This window comes from Natrix helvetica (assembly GCF_964273705.1).
Source record: "Natrix helvetica genome assembly, chromosome: 2".
Lineage (NCBI taxonomy): Eukaryota > Metazoa > Chordata > Lepidosauria > Squamata > Natricidae > Natrix > Natrix helvetica.
This window is the reverse complement of record NC_138552.1, coordinates 16741067-16762934: the sequence shown is the minus strand read 5'-3', so window position 1 is coordinate 16762934 and position 21868 is coordinate 16741067. Positions and strand designations below refer to the sequence as shown.

The 21868-nt window shown below is 44.4% G+C and overlaps 1 protein-coding gene across 6 annotated transcripts in view; it reads right to left on the bottom strand.

Moving 5' to 3' along the window:
- Positions 1-21868, bottom strand: part of NEDD4L (NEDD4 like E3 ubiquitin protein ligase) — a 344860-nt gene that overhangs the window by 226885 nt on the left and 96107 nt on the right. Inside the window, exon 1 of one of the 6 annotated variants that reach the window (XM_081945714.1) lies at positions 13397-13417. The exons of the other annotated variants lie outside the window; for them this stretch is intronic. The gene's annotated coding sequence lies outside the window, so the exon portion shown is untranslated. Of the gene's footprint in view, positions 1-13396; positions 13418-21868 lie in introns of those variants that run through there. 6 annotated transcript variants of the gene reach the window in all.

The following is a 21868-nucleotide window of genomic DNA, read 5'->3' as shown; positions in this document are numbered from 1 at the left end:
ACTTCTGTTTAGAAGGACTGCAAGCTCCATTCAAAACCAGTTAAGAATTGCTAAAGGACTGCAGTGTTGGCCAGCTGAGTTCACCTTTTTAAAAGCCATTTTTCGCCTTCCCCAGGCTCCAGAGATTTTATAGGAGCGTGGGGAGGGTGAAAAGAGCCTTCCCACTCCCTGGAGGCCCTCCGGAGGGTTCAGGAACTGTCCGGAGGCTTCCCTGAAGCCTTCAGAACGCTTAAAACCACCCTCCGAGCAAACCGGAAGTGACTTGTGGGTTGCTCAGAGGGTGGTTTTAAGCGTTCCGAAGGCTTCAGGGACCGTCCGGAGGCTTCGGAGCATGTAAAAATGGGGGGGTCGCGCGTTGTGCGCGCATGCGCACTGGGGGGTCACGCGTTGCATTATGGATGTGGCACGCCCGCACACGACCCCCCTGCGCTCCCCCCACTTGTGGCACGCGAGCCAAAAAAGGTTCGCCATCGCTGGTATAGATAGTCCTCAACCAGTTGCTAACAATGACATGAAGTTAAAATCCCCCCAACACAAAAAGCTACTTATGTCCAGTTTTCGACCTTGCAAAGGTTGCACATACAGTCCTGCAGTCTCAAAAATGAATTTTGGACACTTGACAACCGTCCCACCTTTATGGGCACTTGTGCCATCCCTTAACCACATGACCAAGATTTGCAACGTTTTTTGGCAGATTCTGGCTTTTACTTCTAGCTTCCAGCAAAAAAAAACAACCACTGGGAAGAGCCAATTTGCTTAAAACAACTTCAGTGTGCTCACTTAATGACCACAACAGAAAATGTCATAAAATCAGGCTTCTGGTCATGTGATCCTTCACCTTACAACCACAACTTATGACCGTAATTCTGGGTTCAATTACAGTCATAACCTGAGGACTACTTGAACCATAATCTACCTATTATAGTACCACCCACATATTTTTCTTCTTTGAAAAGAAATCTGAAAAAAAATCTCTTTCATCAATTGGTATATGGAAGTTTTTTTTCATTTCGACAGAATTTTTACACAGCTACAAAATGTGGAAGACACAGAGAGTAACCTGAGAAATCCATCTTTTTTCAGTTTTTATATTAGATATATTTATATTTATTCTACATTCCACCCATTCTTGCCTGGAAGAGACTCTAGGCAACTTGCATTCATTAAAAACCAATAAACAACATTAAAATAATAATAACATCACTTACAGTAGTTTAAAAATAACAAGATGGGAAAGAAGGGAACAAGATTTTAGGAACTGGATAAAAGCAAGATTACCAAGAAACATACTGTACGTTGACTTATTATTATTTTGCTTTGAATTTTTCTTCCAGTTGCTTGTTTGTTTAAGGGGAATCATACCCAAACCCGCCTTAATCAATGGAAAGGAAAATAATTTTTAAAATGGGATTAAGTTTATCTTACTGATGTTTTAAAATGAATTGGGATAATACTTTAATAATTTGAAGAAATGTTTTCAAAACAGAAATATTTGCACTGTAGGAAGTTAACACCCACCCTCTCCTAGAAAAATGAAATATTCTAAGAAATATTAAAAAGGCAGAATATTATATTTCCCCGGATGAGAAATGGAGAAACATGCTTTTAGGCAGGAAACAGATTCACTCCTAATAGTCCCCACCATCCTCAATAGCCCACAACAGATGTCCTCACTTAAGAGATAAAGAGATAGTTAGGTCTATTCATAGGCAAATGCCCTCACCCAAGCTCCAAGAAAGGTAGCATTAGCCCTCTACCCATCTCACTACATGGCACCTGGGAGATTACATCACCCAGCAAGGCTCAACCAAGCCTGGGACTCCGGACAGACTAGAGAGTTGCCCCTGCATAGCTCCATGGGAGTCTGACAACCAATCAGAATACAAGCTGAAATTCAAAAGCCCAGAGAGGGTATAAAACTCAGGCACTCTCAACATCTCTTCCCTTTCTTTTTCTTCACCCAACATTCTCAAGGCATGGGATCCTGTCCACCATTAAAACCAGCTTTCCAAACAGCCACCATGTTTCCAGTGTCTTTCTCCCCACTTGGAACTGAACCCAGAAGGGCATTTCTTCCAACAGCAATAAATTATGTTTCCAATACAGTACTTGTGGTGCCCTGTGAAACACAAGAGTTATTGCTATTTTAACCAAATATATCACAAAGGGAAGGACTGGGAAAGTGGCAACAGGAAAACAAATTACCTTCACAAAGGCAGACATCCTGCAGTTCTATTGTAATTTGTATTTTAATTCCAATTCTTTTTTTAAAAAAAGTTATGACATATGTGTAGTTGTACATCCCAAACATAACAATAAACAATAGTGGTTAAATTACTACCAGCTCACCAAAAGGTAATTAAACAAATTATGTTACAGTTTAAGCATTGCGTGCCAACTCAATCACACTTCCTTTTCCAACACTTTCCCCCCCATTTCTTCCTCACGTTATGATGGACATACCGCATTTCCCCGAAAATAAGACAGGGCCTTATTTTCTTTTGATCCCTGAAATAAGCACTTGGCCTTATTTTCAGGGAGGTCTTATTATTTTTGAGGTGCAGGAGGCGGCGAGCGGGGTCACCTCATGGCTGCGGCTGTGTTGCAATATTTTCAGGGAGGGCTTATTTTAGTGCATGCGCTCAAAAGCCCGATTTGGCTTATTATCCGGGGAGGTCTTATTTTGGGGAAAACGAGGTAGTTCAACGCATGGCCTAAGCTGCTTTCCTGCTTCTCTTTGTTAACTTTCATAGGTGTGCTCCAGAGTAAAACAGCGGCAGGGGGAAAAATGCAATTGAGACATGTCTCCAATTTCAAATAAGTCGGAAGTTGGGGATTCTAAATAAAATCTGGTTGCCTTTGGAGTCTGCAGGAGATCTTGGAAAACTTGCAAAAGTGTTTTACTGTTGTATTGGAATGGGGTGAAAATGTGCTACATTGCCTTTTGAAACAGGCCCCCTGGTGGCCCAAATGGCTGACTGCAAGGCATAATATTTGGAGTTTGCCTTCTACATTCTGCCTGAAGCTGCCCAACACCGCAGTCCTTTAGCAATTGTCTGGTTATTACGATATGGTCATCACTGAAGAAATATTCAGCATGATGACACACAGGCTGCAAAACTGGCCACCCAACCCTGACAGAAACCTTTCAGGCAGTGTTTCTCAACCTTGGCAACTTTTAAGATGTGCGGACTTCAAGTCCCAGAATTCCCCAGGGAAGCAAGACTGGCTGGGGAATTCTAGGAATTGAAGTGCACACGTCATGCACCAAAGACAAATTACTTGTGTGTCCAATCACACTTGGCCAATAAAAAAATTATGTTCTCTTCTGTTCTGTTCTGTTCTGCTCTATTCTATTCTATTCTATTCTAATGTTCTATTCTATTCTATTCTAATATTCTATTCTATTCTATTCTAATCTATTCTATTCTATTCTATTCTTCTATTCTATTCTATTCTATTCTAATCTATTCTTCTATTCTAATGTTCTATTCTATTCTAATATTCTGTTCTATTCTATTATTCTATTCTATTCTATTCTATTCTATTCTATTCTAATTTAATCTATTCTTCTATTCTAATGTTCTATTCTATTCTAATATTCTGTTCTGTTCTGTTCTGTTCTATTCTATTCTATTCTATTCTATTCTATTATTCTATTCTAGTCTAGTCTTCTATTCTAATGTTCTATTCTATTCTATTCTATTCTTAAAGTTGCCAAGATTAAGAAACAGTGCTTTAGTTTTATAAGTTGGCTGATCATCATACATACATCAGTCGGCAGTTCAGATCATGCTTTCATTCCAGTAAAAATAAATATTAGCCAACGTTTGAACAGCTATTTTCAAAGATTTCCATCACAGAAAGTATTTCTTATATCTTTCTGGAAATGCAAACTTGCAACGAATAGCCAACTTCCCTTAAAAAAAATGAGGAGTTTTTGTTGTGAGTGGTTGTTGGTTGGTTTGCCCATAAGCTATTTTTCTTTCTTTTCTCTTCCTGTGGGAGCAGAACATGGGCATTGTGCAATTTTCTTTCATCCCAAAGCTGCTGTTCGGAGCAAGAAAACAATTTCTTTCTCCCCTCTGTAAGGAGCGTACAAGCACAATCTAAAAATAGGCTAGAAAATAAACATTTTAATCCTCAGGCGCAAATGTATATGCTTTGCAGAAGTATATACTGTACAAGGCTATTGTAAAACAGACTCTTCCCCACATCGCCAAATAGAAACAACTCGGACCTTTCAGGTATCAAACCTAAATACGGTAGGTCTGTGATGGCAAACCTATGGCACAGGTGGCACAGGGAGCCATTTCTGAGGGCACGCGAGGCGTTGCCCTGTCAGCTCCAGTGGGCATGCGTGCACTGGCCAGCTGATTTTTGGGCTTGATTTTCTGCTGTTTGTCGCCCTCCAGAGAGTTCAGGGAAGCCTCCTGAAGCCTCCGGAGGGAGAAAAACGGCCCAATGGCCAACCCAGAGCACCGTCACAAGAAGGGGATCACACAATCCTGGGACACTGCAACCGTCATAAATATGAGTCAGTTGCTAAGCGTCTTAATTTTGATCACGCGGCTATGGGAATGCCGCATCAACTGTGTGAAAACGGTCACTTTTTTCAATGCATTGTAACTTTGAACCGTCATTAAATGAATTGGTGTAAGTTGAGGGCTAGCTGTAACTGTATTGGCCAAAACCCCAAACAGATAAATGAGCTTATTTCGGCTTTTTTCATTCAAAACATTCTGAAACACAATTTTAGAATATATCAGATCTTGACATTACGAACTTTACTCCAGCAGATATCTTCCCCAATTGCTGCAAACAAATTCAGGAAAAGAGATTTTCGCTATGATTACTTATTCCTCTTGGATGCCACAAAAGAATTATGGAGGAGTTCAGTCAGTACCTAATTAACATCTCCAAATCTTAAAAGACAAAACAAATTCTATTTCCGTGCCAAATTCCAACTTTTTCAGAAATTTCTGGCACTAGCATACTACACAATCATGTACCGATACTTACATTACAGGGGGTGCAAGTCTTAAGAAAAAGAATCTCACACACACGCTGGGAAGAAAAGATTAACTTTCACGTATTGGGAAAAACGCATGCAGGTTTCCCTTGACTTATCATCACAATGGAGTCCAACGTTTCTACAGTTGCTAAGCGAGGCAATTGTGAAGCGAAACATCAGGCTTATTTCTGTGTCCACCGGGCTTCAATGCACATTTTGAAAAAGTGCACCACAAGGTATAGCTTTCGGGCAAGATAAGATTTCTGGCTGGGTTTTTTTTTCCCCCTTCCGTTCACTCATGCGTGATTCTCTGAGACTGCTTGGACAATTCCCAGTAGTTTTCTTGGCAAAGATTTTCAGAAATGGTTTGCCAATGTTTCCTTCTTGGGACAGAAAGGAAGTGATGGCTAAACTTTTCCAGACCAAGTGCCGAAAGCGCATGCGCACATGCGTGAATGCATGCACACATGTGTGTTGTCCCCCAAAGCCCCAAAATGCAATGTGTGTGTAGCCCCTGCACATGTGCCCAGCCCCAGCATGTGCGCCACCCCATGCACATGCACGCATGGCCCTCTTGCACGCACCCCACGCATGTGCACCACCCCCGTGTGTGCGGCCCCCTTTCACGTGCCCTGTCTTGCGCATGCGCATACCCCCCCCCCCCCCGGGTACCCACAGCAGAGACCCGACGACCCGCTGGTTGGCAGGAGGAGCACACGCATGCGAGGTGGAGCTGAACAAGGGCGACGCCTTGTGTGTCCAGAGAGAGGGTGCTGCATGCCACCTGTGACATAGGTTTGCCATCACGGGACTACTCCAAGGCTACCTAGCTAAGCTTTGTGCCTAAGCCAGCATTAGAACTCACAGTCTCTGGGGTTCTAGCCCGATTCCTTGATCACTATATCAAACTCAGAAAGGCTGATAAACCCACCAATTAGCTTAATTGGATCCCCAATTCATGGAAAACGCTGACATGAGAGACAGAGGTGACATTTATCGCTGGACTTAATGCTGTCAGCAAAGCAGCTAACAAAGCAACCTGCTGCTCCCTCTTCACAGCATATCCTACAGCATCGTTTTTATGACTGGCATGTGCTTTTTTATCACACAGTTCAAAGGTCCCCGATTGAACATGTGGACTAGAACCTTATTCAGTGGAGGAACTGCTTAAAGCACTTCAAACAGATGACTAGCTAGCCTCTGTTTGAAGACCTACCTGTACTGAAGGGGAACATAGCACTTTATGGGGAGCAGCTCTCGACATCAGGAAATTCCCTTAATATCTAGCCTGAATCCACACCCCTTCGTTTTAATCTATTGGTTCTTCTCCTGCTTTTTAGAGTTAACAGAGACAGTGGTGGGTTTCTGCTCGTTTGGCCCGGATCCGGCAAACCGGTAGTGGCGGCAGTGGGAGGCTGAGCCCACCCACCCCTGGACCCTTCTGCAAACGCACAGAACGCGGGCGCGCATGAGCAAACCGGTAGAAAAACAACAACAACCCGATAACCCACACGGAAGAGGGACCACGACTATTTCCTCCTCCAAATAACAGCCGTTTGATTTCTGAAGCATGCCATTGTACCTTCCTTCCTTCTTCTTTTCAGCCAGTGAAATCATTTCTTCAAGTTTTCGTTGCAGAATTCAGTTTCCACTCCCACCGTCACAGCCCGTGATGGCGAACCTGTGGCACGTGTGTGCTCTCTGCAGGCATGCGAGACGTCGCCCCGGTTCTGCTCCACCGCACATGCACATGTGGGAGGAGTGTGCGTGGGGGCACATGTGGGAGGAGCAGGTGCATGCATGGGGGGTCAGATCCAGAAGAGGAAACTCAAATACTTTGGCCACCTAATGAGAAGGAAGGACTCACTGGAGAAGAGCCTAATGCTGGGAAAGATTGAGGGCAAAAGAAGAAGGGGACAACAGAGAATGAGGTGGCTGGATGGAGTCACTGAAACAGTCGCTGTGAGCTTAAATGGACTCCAGAGGATGGTAGAGGACAGGAAGGCCTGGAGGAATGTTGTCCATATGGTCGCGATGGGTTGGACATGACTTCGCAACTAACAACATCAACAATTGACTCATATTTATGGTGGCTGCAGTCTCCCAGGTTCATGTGATCAACTTTTACGAACCGCTGACTGCAAGCAAAGTCAATGGGGAAGCCAGATTTAACAACTCCAGTGAGTCACTTAACAACAGGGACAAGAAACGTAATAAAATGGGGCAAAACTCGCTTAACAACTCATCTCGCTTAGCAGCGGAAATTTTGAGCTCAATGGTGGATACAAGGGCTACTTGTATTGCACCTTGCTTCCAAACTAACTCTCCTGTATAATCAAGAGTGAAAAACACTATGGTAACGAACGAGGTGCTAAGGCAAAAATGGCTTCATACCGTATTTTTCGGTATGTATAAGACGCACTCCCCCCCACCCCCGAAAAAAAAGTGGGTGGGAATGTCTGTGCGCCTTATACTCCAAATATTGTGGCAGGGGAAAGGGAGGTTGGTACAGCGTTGATCAGCTGTCCTAGAATGGGCGGCATTGGAGAACGGGCCACCCTGAACGAGGGGTGGAAAATGGGTGGCGGTGAATGGGCCATGCTAAACAGGCAGCGGCGGCGAATAGGTGGCAGAGAATGGACCACAGCAAATGGGCTGCAGCGAATGGGCCGTGGTGGCAACAAAGGGGCCATGGCAAACAGGCGAGATGAATGCTGGGAGGCAGAAGTAGATTTTTTATTCTTGTTTTCCTCACCAAAAGTCTTATCATCCAGAGCGTCTTATATTCTGAAAAATACAGTAATTCTTTGTGTTATCTAAAGATAAAATATCCACAAATAAGGCCAGAGTCATTCAGCAACCTTGTTGACTTTCCGGGCTCGCTTGCTTGGATACAATAAGCCTGCTTGATAAAAACAAAAAAACGAGGCAATGTAGGAATAGATAGCTGTGCGCTACTCGCTAATTCACCGTGTGGCTTATTAGGTGAATTTCCAGTGGAATCAAAACATAATAATGTTCCAAATAAGAGAAAATAAGAGGAGTTCTCCCACCAGCACAGAGAGCAAATGTTCTCTATTCTTCCACGCTGCCTATCTAGGGGAGATAGGCAGGACTAGGGGAGACATGATAGCAGTGTTCCAATATCTCAGGGGTTGCCACAAAGAAGAGGGAGTCAAACTATTCTCCAAGGCACCTGAGGGTAGAACAAGAAGCAATGGGTGGAAACTAATCAAGGAGAGAAGCAACTTAGAACTGAGGAGAAATTTCCTGGCAGTTAGAAACAATTAATCAGTGGAACAACTTGCCTCCAGAAGTTGTGAATGCCCCAACACTGGAAGTCTTTAAGAAGATGTTGGATAGCCATTTGCCTGAAACGGTATAGGGTTTCCTGCCTAGGCAGGGGGTTGGACTAGAAGACCTCCAAGGTCCCTTCCAACTCTGCTATTGTATTATTGTATTCAATCACCAGAATGCCCCAAGCAAATCTCAGGAGGCCAAAAAAATCCACATCTTTTCTTACAACAGCAACAGCCGTAAATGAAACTGTCGACAGACTTAATAATACCTGAGAGCAGCAGCTGCCTGCATCTTCGTCTATTTTTCCTTCAGTGGTTACATGATAAAAAGTGTAAACATTGACTCAAATGATGATGATGACAGTCACTTATACAATCACTTTAATTACTCCCTTAGCCCCTTGGTTATGAGAGTCACCACAACTTGATAGAGCCTTAGACTTAGAATAACTTTATTGTCACTTTGAATGTACACGAATCGGCATATATTAAAATGAAATTTCGTTGCATGCAGCTCTCAAAGGGTCACCACCCCCAATATACACTGCATAAAGGTAAAGGTTCCCATTACACATATGTGCTAGTCGTCCCCGACTCTAGGGGGCAGTGCTCATTGTGGTTTCAAAGCTGAAGAGCCAGTGCTGTCGGAAGACGTCTCTGTGGTCATGTGGCCAGCATGACTAAATGCCAAAGGCGCACGGAACACTGTTACCTTCCCTCCAAAGTGGTCCCTATTTTTCTACTTGCATTTTTTACGTGCTTTCGAACTGCTAGGTTGGCAGAAGCTGGGACAAATAACGGGAGCTCACTCCATTACGCGGCACCAGGGATTCGAACCGCTGAACTGCCGACCTTTTGATCGAATAGCTCAGCCTCTTAGCCACTGAGCCACACGTCCATATAAACTACATAAACATGACTAAATAAGTAAATACAAAACTATGCATATACCCAGATATATGACATTAGATGACCCGTATTATATGAAATATATGATATGAATAGATTGATATTCACAAATTTGCCACTAGGATCCCTTAGTGCTGGGGTGTCAAACTCAATTTCATTAAGGGCTGCATCATGTGTTTGACCTCGGGAGGAGGGGGGGCTGGTGTGGGTGTGGCCAGCTCGATGTTCCTCAGGTCTGGGGCGTCTGTGGTGGCCCCAAGCTCTCTGCCAGCAAAAATAGCCCCCAAGCTCCGTTTTCAGCTGTGACTGCCTCCTGCAACCCTCTGCCAGCAAAAACAGAGTTTGGGAGGGCCAGACAAGGCCCTCCCGAGCTCCCTTTTCACTGTCAGCAGCACCACAGGCTGGTCTTTTGCTGTTTCCAGGGTAGACCCGCAGGCCAGATCTAAGCACCCCATGGGCCGGATCCAGCCCACGGGCCTTGAGTTTGACACCCCTGCCTTAGTGAATCCGAGAACCAAGTATATAATGTATTCTAAGCTAGATGTGGCTTCTGTGCAAGCTACCACAAAGTAAGTCAGTGGGACCAAGGCGTTCTGCAGATCCCAACCTGCAATGCCCAGAGGCACTACTGAATATGCCCAAGGTCATCTCTTAGCACTGGCAGCCCTTCTGCCCTACTTCACTTTGACATCATATGTGCAATATCAACAGCAATAAAACAGTAACTAGTAGTACATTGCGAAGAAAAACAACGACCATTGAAAACACCTTCATTTATAAGAGCGTCCATTGAAAAGAAAAAGAAAAATAGTGAATAACTGCACCCAAGCGCTTCGTAAACATGCCAATCTATCCAAAGAAAGAAAAGACAAAAAGGTGGGCATTGATAATAAGCTTAATCTAAGGTGGGGGAGGATGGCTGGGAGAGGATGGTCCATCTGTTTCCCTTTTGATCAGTCACTCAGTCAATCCCTCAGTCAGTCCCAAAGTCTGACTGTCAAAAGGGAGCTGGACTTCCATACTTTTTTACACAAAAAAAGTAAAGAAGCATCTTGGATGAGAAGGGAAAAGTTTTCAAAGAAAAAGCCATGGACATCCAGCTGCCTTTTCAAAAGCACCTTTAGGATAAACATAATCTGGGGGATTGAGAATCTCCACAGACAGACATTCAATCAGTCTATCAGTCCATCCATCCCTCCCTCCCATCCAATCCATCCCTCCCATTTCTAGGCCATCCCTCTCTAAAATTAATCTGGGTAGCTTCAGTGATGCTAAGGAGTTCTACTCCCCCTCCCCACCTGAAAAGAACTCTATTCCAACTGCCAGTTGCCTTATACTAACACGCTCTGATGTGAAAGTGTTAGACATTCTACTCCCCCTCCCCACCTGAAAAGAACTCTGTTCCAACTGTCAGTTGCCTCATATTCCATTACCTCAGTTCAAACTGGCACTCCTTCATTCAGGAGCAGCCTGGGGCTCCTTACAGTACTAAACATCGGTACCTCACCAAAATGTCTACACCTTCCACCTATGGAACTGCTTCCGGACTCAAGGCGGCGGGAGCGATATTCCCTTATGTGTTTCCATCACTGACCACCACTGAGCCAATGGATTGTGAACCGAATTTCTCCTGTATAGCCCAATCACATAGTTTTGTCACGAATCGCGGCTATCCAGCTAGCAAAATATAAAAAAGAACAGCAGCTACCTGGAGGGAGCAAATCCACCCTCCCAAAAAATCCCCCATCCTGACTTAAAAGCGCTTGAATACACATTAACTGAAGACTTGGCAGAGGAAGCAGATTTTTAAGGGTTGTTCAAAGGCAGGTAGGGAGAGCTGTATGAATCGTGTGCGTGTGTGTGTGTGTGTGTGTGTGTGTGTGTGTGTAAACAAGCACACACACACACTGTTCTACGTACAAGCTGACTTTGCGAGAGCAGGAAGGATTTCTTAGTGGCTGGTAATTCTCAGGGAGGTTGGCTGGCTAGTGGCATGGTTATAGTGCTGAATTCCAAAATCAATCCTGCCTGGATTCTCGGAGCAGGAACGCAGAGAATGTAAGCGCGCGACTGGTTTCAACGGATGGCTCAAACACCAGTTTCTGAAGAGCGAGAGACAGTAAGGCAAATGCCAAAGGTAGAAACAGCATAAGAAAGCGGAGGAATAGTCCTCAACTTATGACCACATTGAGGAGCAGAATTTCAGTTGCTAAGCAAGGAGGGGGTTCTTAAGTGAGTCGCATCTGCTTTCACGACCATTTTGATCAGAGGTGTTATTCAGCCAGTGGGATTCCACTACCCGAACCGATAGTGGAAGCCCACCCGCCCTGGCTCTATACCGTCCTATTTAGGCACGTTTTCAAACGGAAGCGCATGCGCGGAAGTTCAAACGCATGCGTGGATGGGGCCCGTGCAAGCAAAGTGTGCACACATGTGCACTCACATTTGTGAACTGGTAAGGAAAGTAAGTGAATACTCACCCCCTGATTTTGACCATGGTGGTTAAGCAAATCACCGCGACCATTAAGTGAACCACGCAGTCATTAAGTGAATCCAGCTCTCATTCAAATAAACTTGTGATGCTATGGGCCCAGCTTCCCGAGCCTGATGTCCTTTTCTACACGTTTGAAGGGGAAGCTAAATCAATGGTAGCCTATAGCAGCCACACCCACAGCAGGGAAATCCCAGCTTTCAAATTACATGACAAGCAGACTGGGAAGACTAAAATTTTTCTTGTCCTTGGGAGACAACTACTACTTGGTTACACCTTCAACAAGTAAAATGAACTTCCCTCTGGACAGTATGACCTTTGTATTCCAATAGGAAATCAATGCACTCATAAAACAAAGATATTAGGTTCAGAAATACAATAATACAATCATAATACAATATTATTATTATTAATTAATTAATATTATTAGAAATGTGCCTTACGAATATGCCTTATTAGGACTTTACTATTCATTAGAGTGGTGGTGCAGTGGTTAGAATGCAGTAAAGATAAAGGTAAAAGTTCCCCTCGGACATATGTTCTAATCATTCCTGACTCTAGGGGGCGGTGCTCATCTCTGTTTCCAAGCCGAAGAGCCAGCACTGTCCGAAGACATCTTCATGGTCATGTGGCCGGCATGACTAAAAGCAGAAGGAGCCCAGAATGCTGTTACCTTCCCACCAAAGGTGGTCCCTATTTTTTCTACTTGCATTTTTACCTGCTTTCAAACTGCAAGGTTGGTGGAAGCTGGGACAAGTAACGGGAGCTCACTCCGTTATGCGGCGCTAGGGATTCGAACCACTGAACTACCGACCTTTCTGATCGACAAGCGCAGCGTTTTAGCCACTGAGGCACCACATCCCTAAAATGCAGCACTGCAGGTTAATTCTGCTGACTGTCAGCAGTTCAATCCTGACCGGCTCAAGTTAACTCAGCCTTCCATTCTTCCAAGGTAGGTAAAATGAGGACCCAGATGGTTGGGGGCCATAGGCTGACTTTGTAACCGGCTTAGAGAGAGCTGTAAAGCACTGTGAAGCGGTATATAAGTCTAAGTCCTATTGCTATTGTCATAATTAGCTTCCTGCTCTTTTTACCCGTAGAAGACCAAAGCTGCAATACAAAAGACCAACTACAGTCCCCAATCTTTAGAAACAAAAATGGCAAACGTAGATCACTTTTAAAAAGTAGATTGAAAACCAGCTTGATCCAAGAGCGGCTGGAACTCTATAAATGCTTGAATAAACAGACATATCCACAGTTGTTGCATAATGCAAGGCAACATAGGGTCAGCTGCAATTTACAGCAAGCAGGTGCCAATTTGCCATGGTGCACCAAAGGATGCCCACTATTTGCCAACTCTACATCCTCACCAGGCTTCATGTGGCTTGCCAGGGAGTATAGTATATACAAAAAGCAGGCAGGATTGAGGTGGAGGTTAGTGGCTAAGAGTAATTAAACATGAAATGGCACACAAACCCTCTGCAAAGCTTTTTGTACCTATTCCCACTTCTTCCAGCACTCCTAATAAACAAGGTCAAATTTCTTGGGTCTCTGGAGGCCAAATAATTCCAATATCTTTTGGAAACAATGCAAAGCAGCATGATTTTACGAAGGGAAGGGAGGGAGATCATTTAAACTATAAGCATTTGAGAAAGGTTTGAATGGCCCAGTTTTAAAACTGACCTTGGATCTATAAGTGACGATAAGCGGCTCAGATCCGAAGACATTTGATGCTGTTTATTTATATAGAAACAACTCAAGGTATTTGCAAGCCAGCCAGAACTGTTATACTATACAGCTGCCGTCTTGTGATATTGTACAGATTTTAAAACTACAGTCAGAAATATTAATGATTGTACTGGAAAAGTCTTAATGGCATCTGGCTAGAAACCATAGCACCAGAAATAGCTTCGTGCGGTGATGAGCTTGGCATAATTAAGGTAAACCCCCGTCTTCTTAAGTAATCCATCTTAAAGGGATAAGATTCTAAATGTAGCTGGAATTCCAAGTTAGCTCTTTATTTTGTTCCCCAGCTGATAATAATCCAAGCTTGCTAAGACAAAGTTTTTCTCCTATAGTTTTTCCTACCTCTCCTGGTTCTGTATTCCAGGTGAATACAGAACCTTCTCCTGCAGCCCCTCACTTAACTGTCTTCACTTACCTTTTTCCAAGCACAGGGTCACATTCACTACCAGTGAGCTGCGCACAGACTGAGCTGCTTCCTCGTTGTGCTGGCCAACACCACTCCCACTTCAACTTTAAAGAGGAGCGTTGAGCAATAGAAACTACCTCTTCCATCAACCTGGGTGTGCCACCTTTACAACAGCTCTTGAAAATCTTGGCATTGGAAACCGGGCACGTGTCCTGGAGCTATGGTGCTACCTTGGTGTGTCTGTGTGTGTGTGTGTGTGTGTGGAGAGGATAAATGCGGGTAGGCAGTGCTGTGTGTTTTGCAGTTGTAGAGAAGTCGCTTTGGAACTTCCGCCTGACGCCGATCACTGGAAGCTTCAGGATTTGATCTTCCACTAGGAAACGCTTTGCCTAGATTATTTCTCTGTGATTGGCCCTGATAAAAGATTTAGAAGCTAACCCAGGGAAAACAATAGGCCATTCTACTGCTATTTTTTTCCTCCCTTTTCCTCTTACTGTATAATTACTTTATATGTTCTGATGAATGCTAATGACAGAAAACGAATAGTGGTTTGGTTTTCCTGATACAAAGAGGAAAACCGTCACTGTTATTTTATTACAGGTTCATTTCTGAAAAGCTCACCGACCATGTCCTTTGTTACATAACTGGATTTTTATAACAAAAGCTGGAGAACCTGCCAACTTGCTTCGTTTTCTATATAGGTAGTCACAGAACCCATGGGGCTGGAAAGGACTTTAGAGGTCTTCTAGTCCAGCTCCCTTACAACCACAATTGGGAGCAGAATTTCCATTGCTAAACAGGACAATTGTTACCTTAAAGGTAAAGGTTCCCCGGGCACATATGTGTTGGCTTTCCTGACTCTAGGGGGCGGTGCTCATCTCCGTTTCAAAGCCGAAGAGCCAGCGATGTCCGAAGACATCTCCGTGGTCATGAGGCCGGCATGACTAAATGCCGAAGGCGCATGGAATGCTGTGACCTTCCCACCAAAATTGGTTCCTATTTCTCTACTTGCATTTTTTAACGTGCTTTCGAACTGCTAGGTTGGCAGAAGCTGGGACAAGTAACGGGAGTTCATTCTGTTATGCGGCGCTAGGGATTCGAACTGCCAACCTTTCTGATCAACAAGCTCAGCGTCTTAGCCACTGAGCCACCGCGTCCCAATTGTTACCTTAGCTGTGCTGATTTTACAACCTGTTTTGTCACAGTAGTTATGCAATTTACTGCAGTTGTTAAATAAATTGTGCTGCTGTTAAGGGAACCTAACTTCCTCTGTTCATTATGCTTGTCAGAATCCAGGTGGGAAGGCCGCAAACGTTGATCACATGACTCTAGGATTCTGCAACTGTCCTAAACAAAGGTTTGAATTTTGATCATGTGACCATGGGGATGCAGCAATGGCTATAAATGCAATTAAGTCACTTTTTTCGGTGTTGTAACTTTGCTAAATGAATGATCGTAAGCTGAGAACTACCGTATTTTTCAGAGTATAAGGCACACCTGTTTCCCCCCCCCAAAAAAGAGGGTGAAAATCTGGGTGCACCTTATACACTGAATACATCATTTTTGGCTTCCCGCAACCCCGTCCCCTTCGCAAAAATGGATGTGCAGAGCCTATAAGGAGGCTGAAATGAGCGAAAAATGGGCTGTCTTTTGCTTATTCCCCCCCCCCTCCCGTCCCCAGGAGCACTCTACAAGTCTTCTAAAGGCTATGCATGCCCTTTTTTGGCAAAAAAAACCTCGGGCCCGTTTACGTGAAAAACGGGCCGGGGTTTTTTGCTTGTTTTTGCCTCCCTGCCCAGCTCCCAGGAGCACTTTGCAGGCCTCTCAAACTCTCTGCATGCCTCGTTTTTCACAAAAAAATGAAGCGTGCAGAGGGCGTGGAAGGTCTGCAGAGTGCAAACACTTTTTTAAAAAAATTTACCTCTTCAAAATCTTTGTGCGTCTTATACTCCGAAAAATACGGTACCTGTATATATTTTTTCACTCACAACTTCCTGGTTCAATTCCACCACTAGCCAAGCCTGATAAAGACTTTGGGGGATTTGCACCGTTGCTCCCTTCTGTGTGGTCCTAATGAAGAGGTGAATCTTGTGACTTCACTGTTCATTTTTCTCTTCTGGAGCACACAAAGGCTATCCCCTTATGAAACATTACCATTATCTTTTTTGCAGGCTTCCCTCTTGCTGCACACATACAGCACATCTGATTATTGGAGCGTTTCCCAAATAGCCAGCACAACGGTGCTATACATTTGCACACCAAGTAGACAAGAGCCCTGTGTGTGTTCCTTCCAGATCATTATTAATCCGATCTTTATGCAACCAGATAGAGAAGCCTAGAGAAAAGATTCTGCAGTAGTTTTAGGTTTTCCTCAGCTCTCTTGCACCCTGCACTTGCTTTGAAAGAAGCAGAAAGTCCATAGATGCAAGAGAGCTAAAGAAATGTCCTAAAGCAGGCAAAACTCAGGGCTTTGTTCCCACTTGTGTCTCGTTGTGGTACAAGCAATTAGCTTCACAGATTCTTTCGCCAAGCCTGAGCCAGACCAACCCATAGAACAGGGGTGTCCAAACTTGGCAACTTTAAGACTTGTGGACTTTAACTCCCAGAATTAAAGTTCCCCTCGGACATATGGAATTCTGGGAGTTAAAGTCCACAAGTCTTAAAGTTGCCAAGTTTGGACACCCCTGCCATAGAACAACTAAACAATGCATAAGAAAGAGCTTGAGCTGAAAGGCTCCCAATTCTGAATGCAAAATCTGGAATGAAAACCAGGCAACCCCCCAACATCTCAAATCTTAGCCAGGTCTACAAAGAGTTAATCCCAGATTGTAGTTTTCCAGCTTCTTGGGAACAAATTTGCACAACCAGGAAAGCAGTTTTTTAAAATGTTTTACTATTTTTGCTTCCGCTCAAGGCCAGGGGTCCCCAACCATTCGGACCTCAGGGATCACTAAATTCATAATTTTAAATCCCGCGGACCACAAATATGATTTGCCTAATGACTGCCTGGGTGAGCGTGGCTAGGTGGTCATGTGACTGGGTGGGCATGGACAACATGATGTCACTCACGTCAAGGGGGCCTCACAAGACTCTACTCGCCCCTCCCCTCCCAGCCACTTCTCGCCTCCCTGCCCGGGCGCCTTAGGGCCCCAACAGGAAGCAGTTGCTGGAGCTAAGCAGCCACCACGAGAAAGTCTAGGCAAAACAGCTCAGTTCAAATTGGATCTGACCGAGAAGGAGGCTCAGCAGAAGCACCTCACTGAGGACTACGAGCATGGGGTTTCCAAGCAGAGGGAAGACCTACGGGAGTGCAAGGCCAGGCACTGGCACCTGGAGGCTCAGCGGGCTGAGATGGTCAGCCAGTTCCAGGCCATAATGCAGTCTCACTGGAACGAGGCCCTCCGGCTCTTTGCCATCAGCGGCACTTCCCTCCAGCCTTCACCCAAAGCTCCACACCAGGAGGCTGAAGCAGACCCCAAGTCGGAATTTCTGCCCCCGTCTGACACACACAAAAAGACCCCGAAGGGGGAGACTTTGCAGCAATACAAACGTTCATTGCACATATCCATCCCAGGGACCATAGTTTGAGGACCCCTGATTTAGTGCAATATAAAAAATGCAAATATTTTTTCTGCGGACCCCCAAAATGTTCTCGCGGACCTCCACTTGGAGACCACTGCTCCAGGCCCTTCCTAAAAAAGAGTGATATGAAACAGAGGAGACTGAGGGGAAAGAGGACACACATTTTTTTCTGGGAGCATGGTCTCTTGCTTTAGGACTCCCTGCCCCAACCCAGTGCCCTCCAGTGACATTGCAATTCAGGTTACTTATTGTTTGCACAAGCAACAGGCAGGCTGGGAGGTACCTGGGGTGGGCTGCCCTGAAGGTGCTAACTACTTCAAGTTCAAAGAAGAGGAGCAGATAGAGAAACAGCTTGCATGCAATAATAAAAAAAGAATATTGCAAACGTTTGCCATTTTTTAAAAATAACCTGCCTTCTGTCTGGCCTTTGGCAGTACTTAGCAGAATTAAACACAAAGAAAAGAAATAAGGAAAACAGGCTGCAAAAAATGGTCCGTTTGTGCTTATTCTATGAGGGGCGCCTGCCCTCGTGTGAACCAACTAGAGCAGTGTTTCTCAACCTTGGCGACTTTAAGTCCTGTGGACTTCAACTCCCAGAATCCCCTCCCCAGATGGCTGGGGGATTCTGGGAGTTGAAGTCCACAGGACTTAAAATCACCAAGGTTGAGAAACACTGAACTAGAACATCTCGAGGAAGGACAGAATAGATATATAAACCATCAATCAAGAAGAAGAGGTCCATCTCTTTAAAAAGGCATGTGCACGCTGGCCAGCTGGTATTTGGGTTTCCGGCGCTCCATCATGCATGCACATGGTTCGCCATCGCTGGAGTAGAACTCACAATCTCCTGGTTTCTAGCTTGATGCCTTAACCCGGGGGTGTCAAACTCAAGGCCCGAGGGCCACACTGGTCCATGGGGTGCTTAGATCTGGCCCACAGGGAAGGACCAGCCCGGGATGTCTCTGCCAGCAAAAATGGAGCCCCTCCCTCTCCGAGCCCCGTTTTCAGCTGTGACGGCCTCCTGCAATCCTATGCCAGCAAAAACAGAGCTCCTTTTTGCTGACAGAGCACCCGGGCACCGCAGGCGCTCCCAACATGAGTGACATTGAGTTGGCCATGTCCAACCTGCCTCCTGACCATCCCAAAGTCTAACACAATCCTGATGTGGTGCTCAATGAAATCAAGTTTGATACCCCTGCCTTAACCAGTACACCAGACTGTTCCTCCTTGTGTTCTTGAATTCTCCAAATGAAACAATTCTTATGGGTGACTTATATTCTATCTATAAGTAAATTGTTTCGGGGTGCACTGAAAGGGGGTGGATGTCTTCATAGGGAAGTCAACGAAGACACCTTGACAACTGCATCCATGTGATTGAAGTCCTTTTTGTTTGTTTTTAACAAGTATCACATACATGGAAAAAAGAATGAAGCTTTGCTTATGTAATGTCCACTATCTGATTTTTCTGACAGACACGTATAAACTCACAGGGATAACTTCAGGCTGCTCTCTAGGCTAAACATATCCAGTTACAGCATTATGTGCTATAAATCATCTTAAAAGTGCATACCTTTTCCTTGGAGAATCAAACATAATCCAGCTGTTAAATGATTCTCAAAAATTATACTTACACTTGTGGGAAAACTCAATTTCATGCAATTGTTTCATTTGTTCAGTACAAAACAATAAGAGCCTTTCGTGGACACTAAAACACCCTTAATCTTTTTTTTTCTTTAATCCCCTCCGTTGCAGTGTAAACAGAAATGAGAGCAATAAGGGGTTTCCCCAACCCCCTTCCAAATGACTTTCACTGAAATACTTTCACCGAGGAGTTTTGAGAGATGCTTATTGGCACTATACTTATTAACTCTTCTGTTAAGCTCCAAAAGGCATAAAGTTTCATGCAAATCACTCCGCTAACAAATTGAGGCAAAAAACAACCACCCCAGAATACGCAATGTGGTTAAGTAGTAGGCAAATTATGATGAATTTATAATCCCATCGACAAAAATACAGCAAGATGCATTTCTGTCGATTCCAATTACACACTTAGATTTAAAATAAAGGGGTTACCTTCACCTTATTTTTTTCCTTTTTATCCCTGACATGTAAAAGGGTTTTTTTAAGTCTTATTTTTACCATGTAGTCTTTAAGACACTCCGATCACAACCTGAAACTAAGCCTTTTGCTTAAATTAGTACCCCATCCAAATCCTTCTTGATCAGAGCACACTAAATCAAAGCGCCCTTGCGTTCTTTTGGTGAAATTCACTTTTGAGGCCGTCAAGTGTCTAGCTCTTCTGAAGGAAGAAATTCTAATTGTTCAAATAAACGAACATTGCAGCTGTTAAGTGGTCCTAGACGAAGGTGCCATGTACGCTCTCCTAAGCACCTTTCAAAGTTTCAGTTCAAAGTATTGCCCAGCTGTACAACACACCCTCCCTCCCTCCCTCCCTCCCTCCCTCTTATGGAAGCCATAGAATTAAAAAGCAAAGAGAAATCAGAATAAAGCTAGCCAAAACATCTGCAATATTTATGACCCAGCAGATGCAATTCAGTCCTTCTACTATGCTGTTTACACATGACATCTGCTCAACCCCAGTTCCAGTTCTACGTGAATGTCATACTGCTGCAAAAAATTTGCAAAACCGCAGCATTTCTTTAGCACATGGCACATTTAACCACTGGATTCCTGAACAGCACGCTAAACTTTCTGATGTTTTGCAAGGGCACTGAGCCCCTGGTATGCGGAAGATATGGAGAACAAAAAAATTTCCACTGCCCAGGGAAGGAGGTGAAAAGCCACAGCTTTCACATACATTGTTTGAAGAAACATTAACAAGAAGTGAATACAAGCTGTGGTGGCGCAGTGGTTAGGATGCACTATTGCAGGCTTGTTCTCCCCATTGCCAGGAGTTTGATCCTGACCGGTTCAAGGTTGACTCAGCCTTCCCTCCTTCCAAGGTCAGTAAAATGAGGACCCAGATTGTTGGGGGCAATAGGTTGACTCTGTAAACTTCTTAGAGACTGCTGTAAAGCACTATGAAGCGGTGTATAAGTCTAAGTACTATTGCTATTGCTATATTTCAAGAATGAAACCGTTCATCACCAAAATGACCCTCCGAGCAAACCGGAAGTCACTTGCTCGGAGGGTCATTTTGACTGCTCCGAAGGCTTCATGGAAGCCTCATGAAGGTCCCTAAAGCCTTCGGAGCGCTCAAAACAACCCTCCGAGCAAGTGACTTCCGGTTTGCTCGGAGGGTCGTTTTGACTGCTCCGGAGGCTTCAGGGAAGCCTCATAAAGGTCCCTCAAGCCTTCGGAGCCCTCAAAACGACCCTCCGAGCAAGTGACTTCCGGTTTGTTCGGAGGGTCATTTTGACTGCTCCGGAGGCTTCAGGGAAGCCTCATGAAGGTCCCTAAAGCCTTCGGAGCCCTCAAAACGACCCTCCGAGCAAGTGACTTCCGGTTAACTGCTAAATAATGGGGGACATGAAAGATGTAAGCAGTCTGAAGAGAAACCAACCAACATGGAAGGGGGGTTTATCAGGCCCCAGATCCGCATTTTGGTTTTCTTCAGCAAATCACTGAACCATGGATAACCCCTGTTCTTGTTTCCAAGCAATCAATGAAGAAGAATTTATAAGGGTAACATCATCAGCACTGGTGATATTACCTAGTTTGGCTAATGAAACATCTGCAGGAAAACAACCAAGCTAAGTGTAGCTTGGTGTAGGTTTTCCTGCCTAAGCAGGGGGTTGGACTAGAAGACCTCCAAGGTCCCTTCCAACTCTGTTATTTGATTCTAGTCAGGAATTGGCAACTCTGGCAACTTCATGACCTATGAACTTCATCTCCCAGAATTCCTGAGCCAGTCGATCTTAGTGATTGCCTCTATCATAATTGTATTATTTTTATTTTCAGTTGCGTTTTATGCTTTCTTTTCAGTTATATTTATAGGATTTAGTAGTGTCTCTGTACATACCTAAAAGGCATGTGTGATGGATTATGCTGTGCTTTCTGACTGTACGGCCATTATGGAGATTAGGCCTAAGACAACCCTGTTCTAAGGTCCTGAGGAAATTCTTCGCCCTGCATTCTTTACTCATTCATGTATGAATAAGAACTTCCTAGGTGGCCAACCCCAGTCATCCTTCTCAGATTACACAATTCCTTAAGTAGCTACTAAAAATGAAGCAACGGCCGTCATGGAACACCATAGTCTCCGTGGGAGAGACTTGAGCAAAGCAACTACAATGCTATTGGTTGGCTATTTTTTTTTTTAGGTATGACCATGGAAACTTCAGCAACCATGTTTGTTTAGACGTGATTGGAAGCATAGAGGCACTTAAAGAGAAATTTGTGGTAGAACAGGTTTCCTAGAAGACCTGAGAACCTGCAAAAATCCTATGGATTCCCAAGAG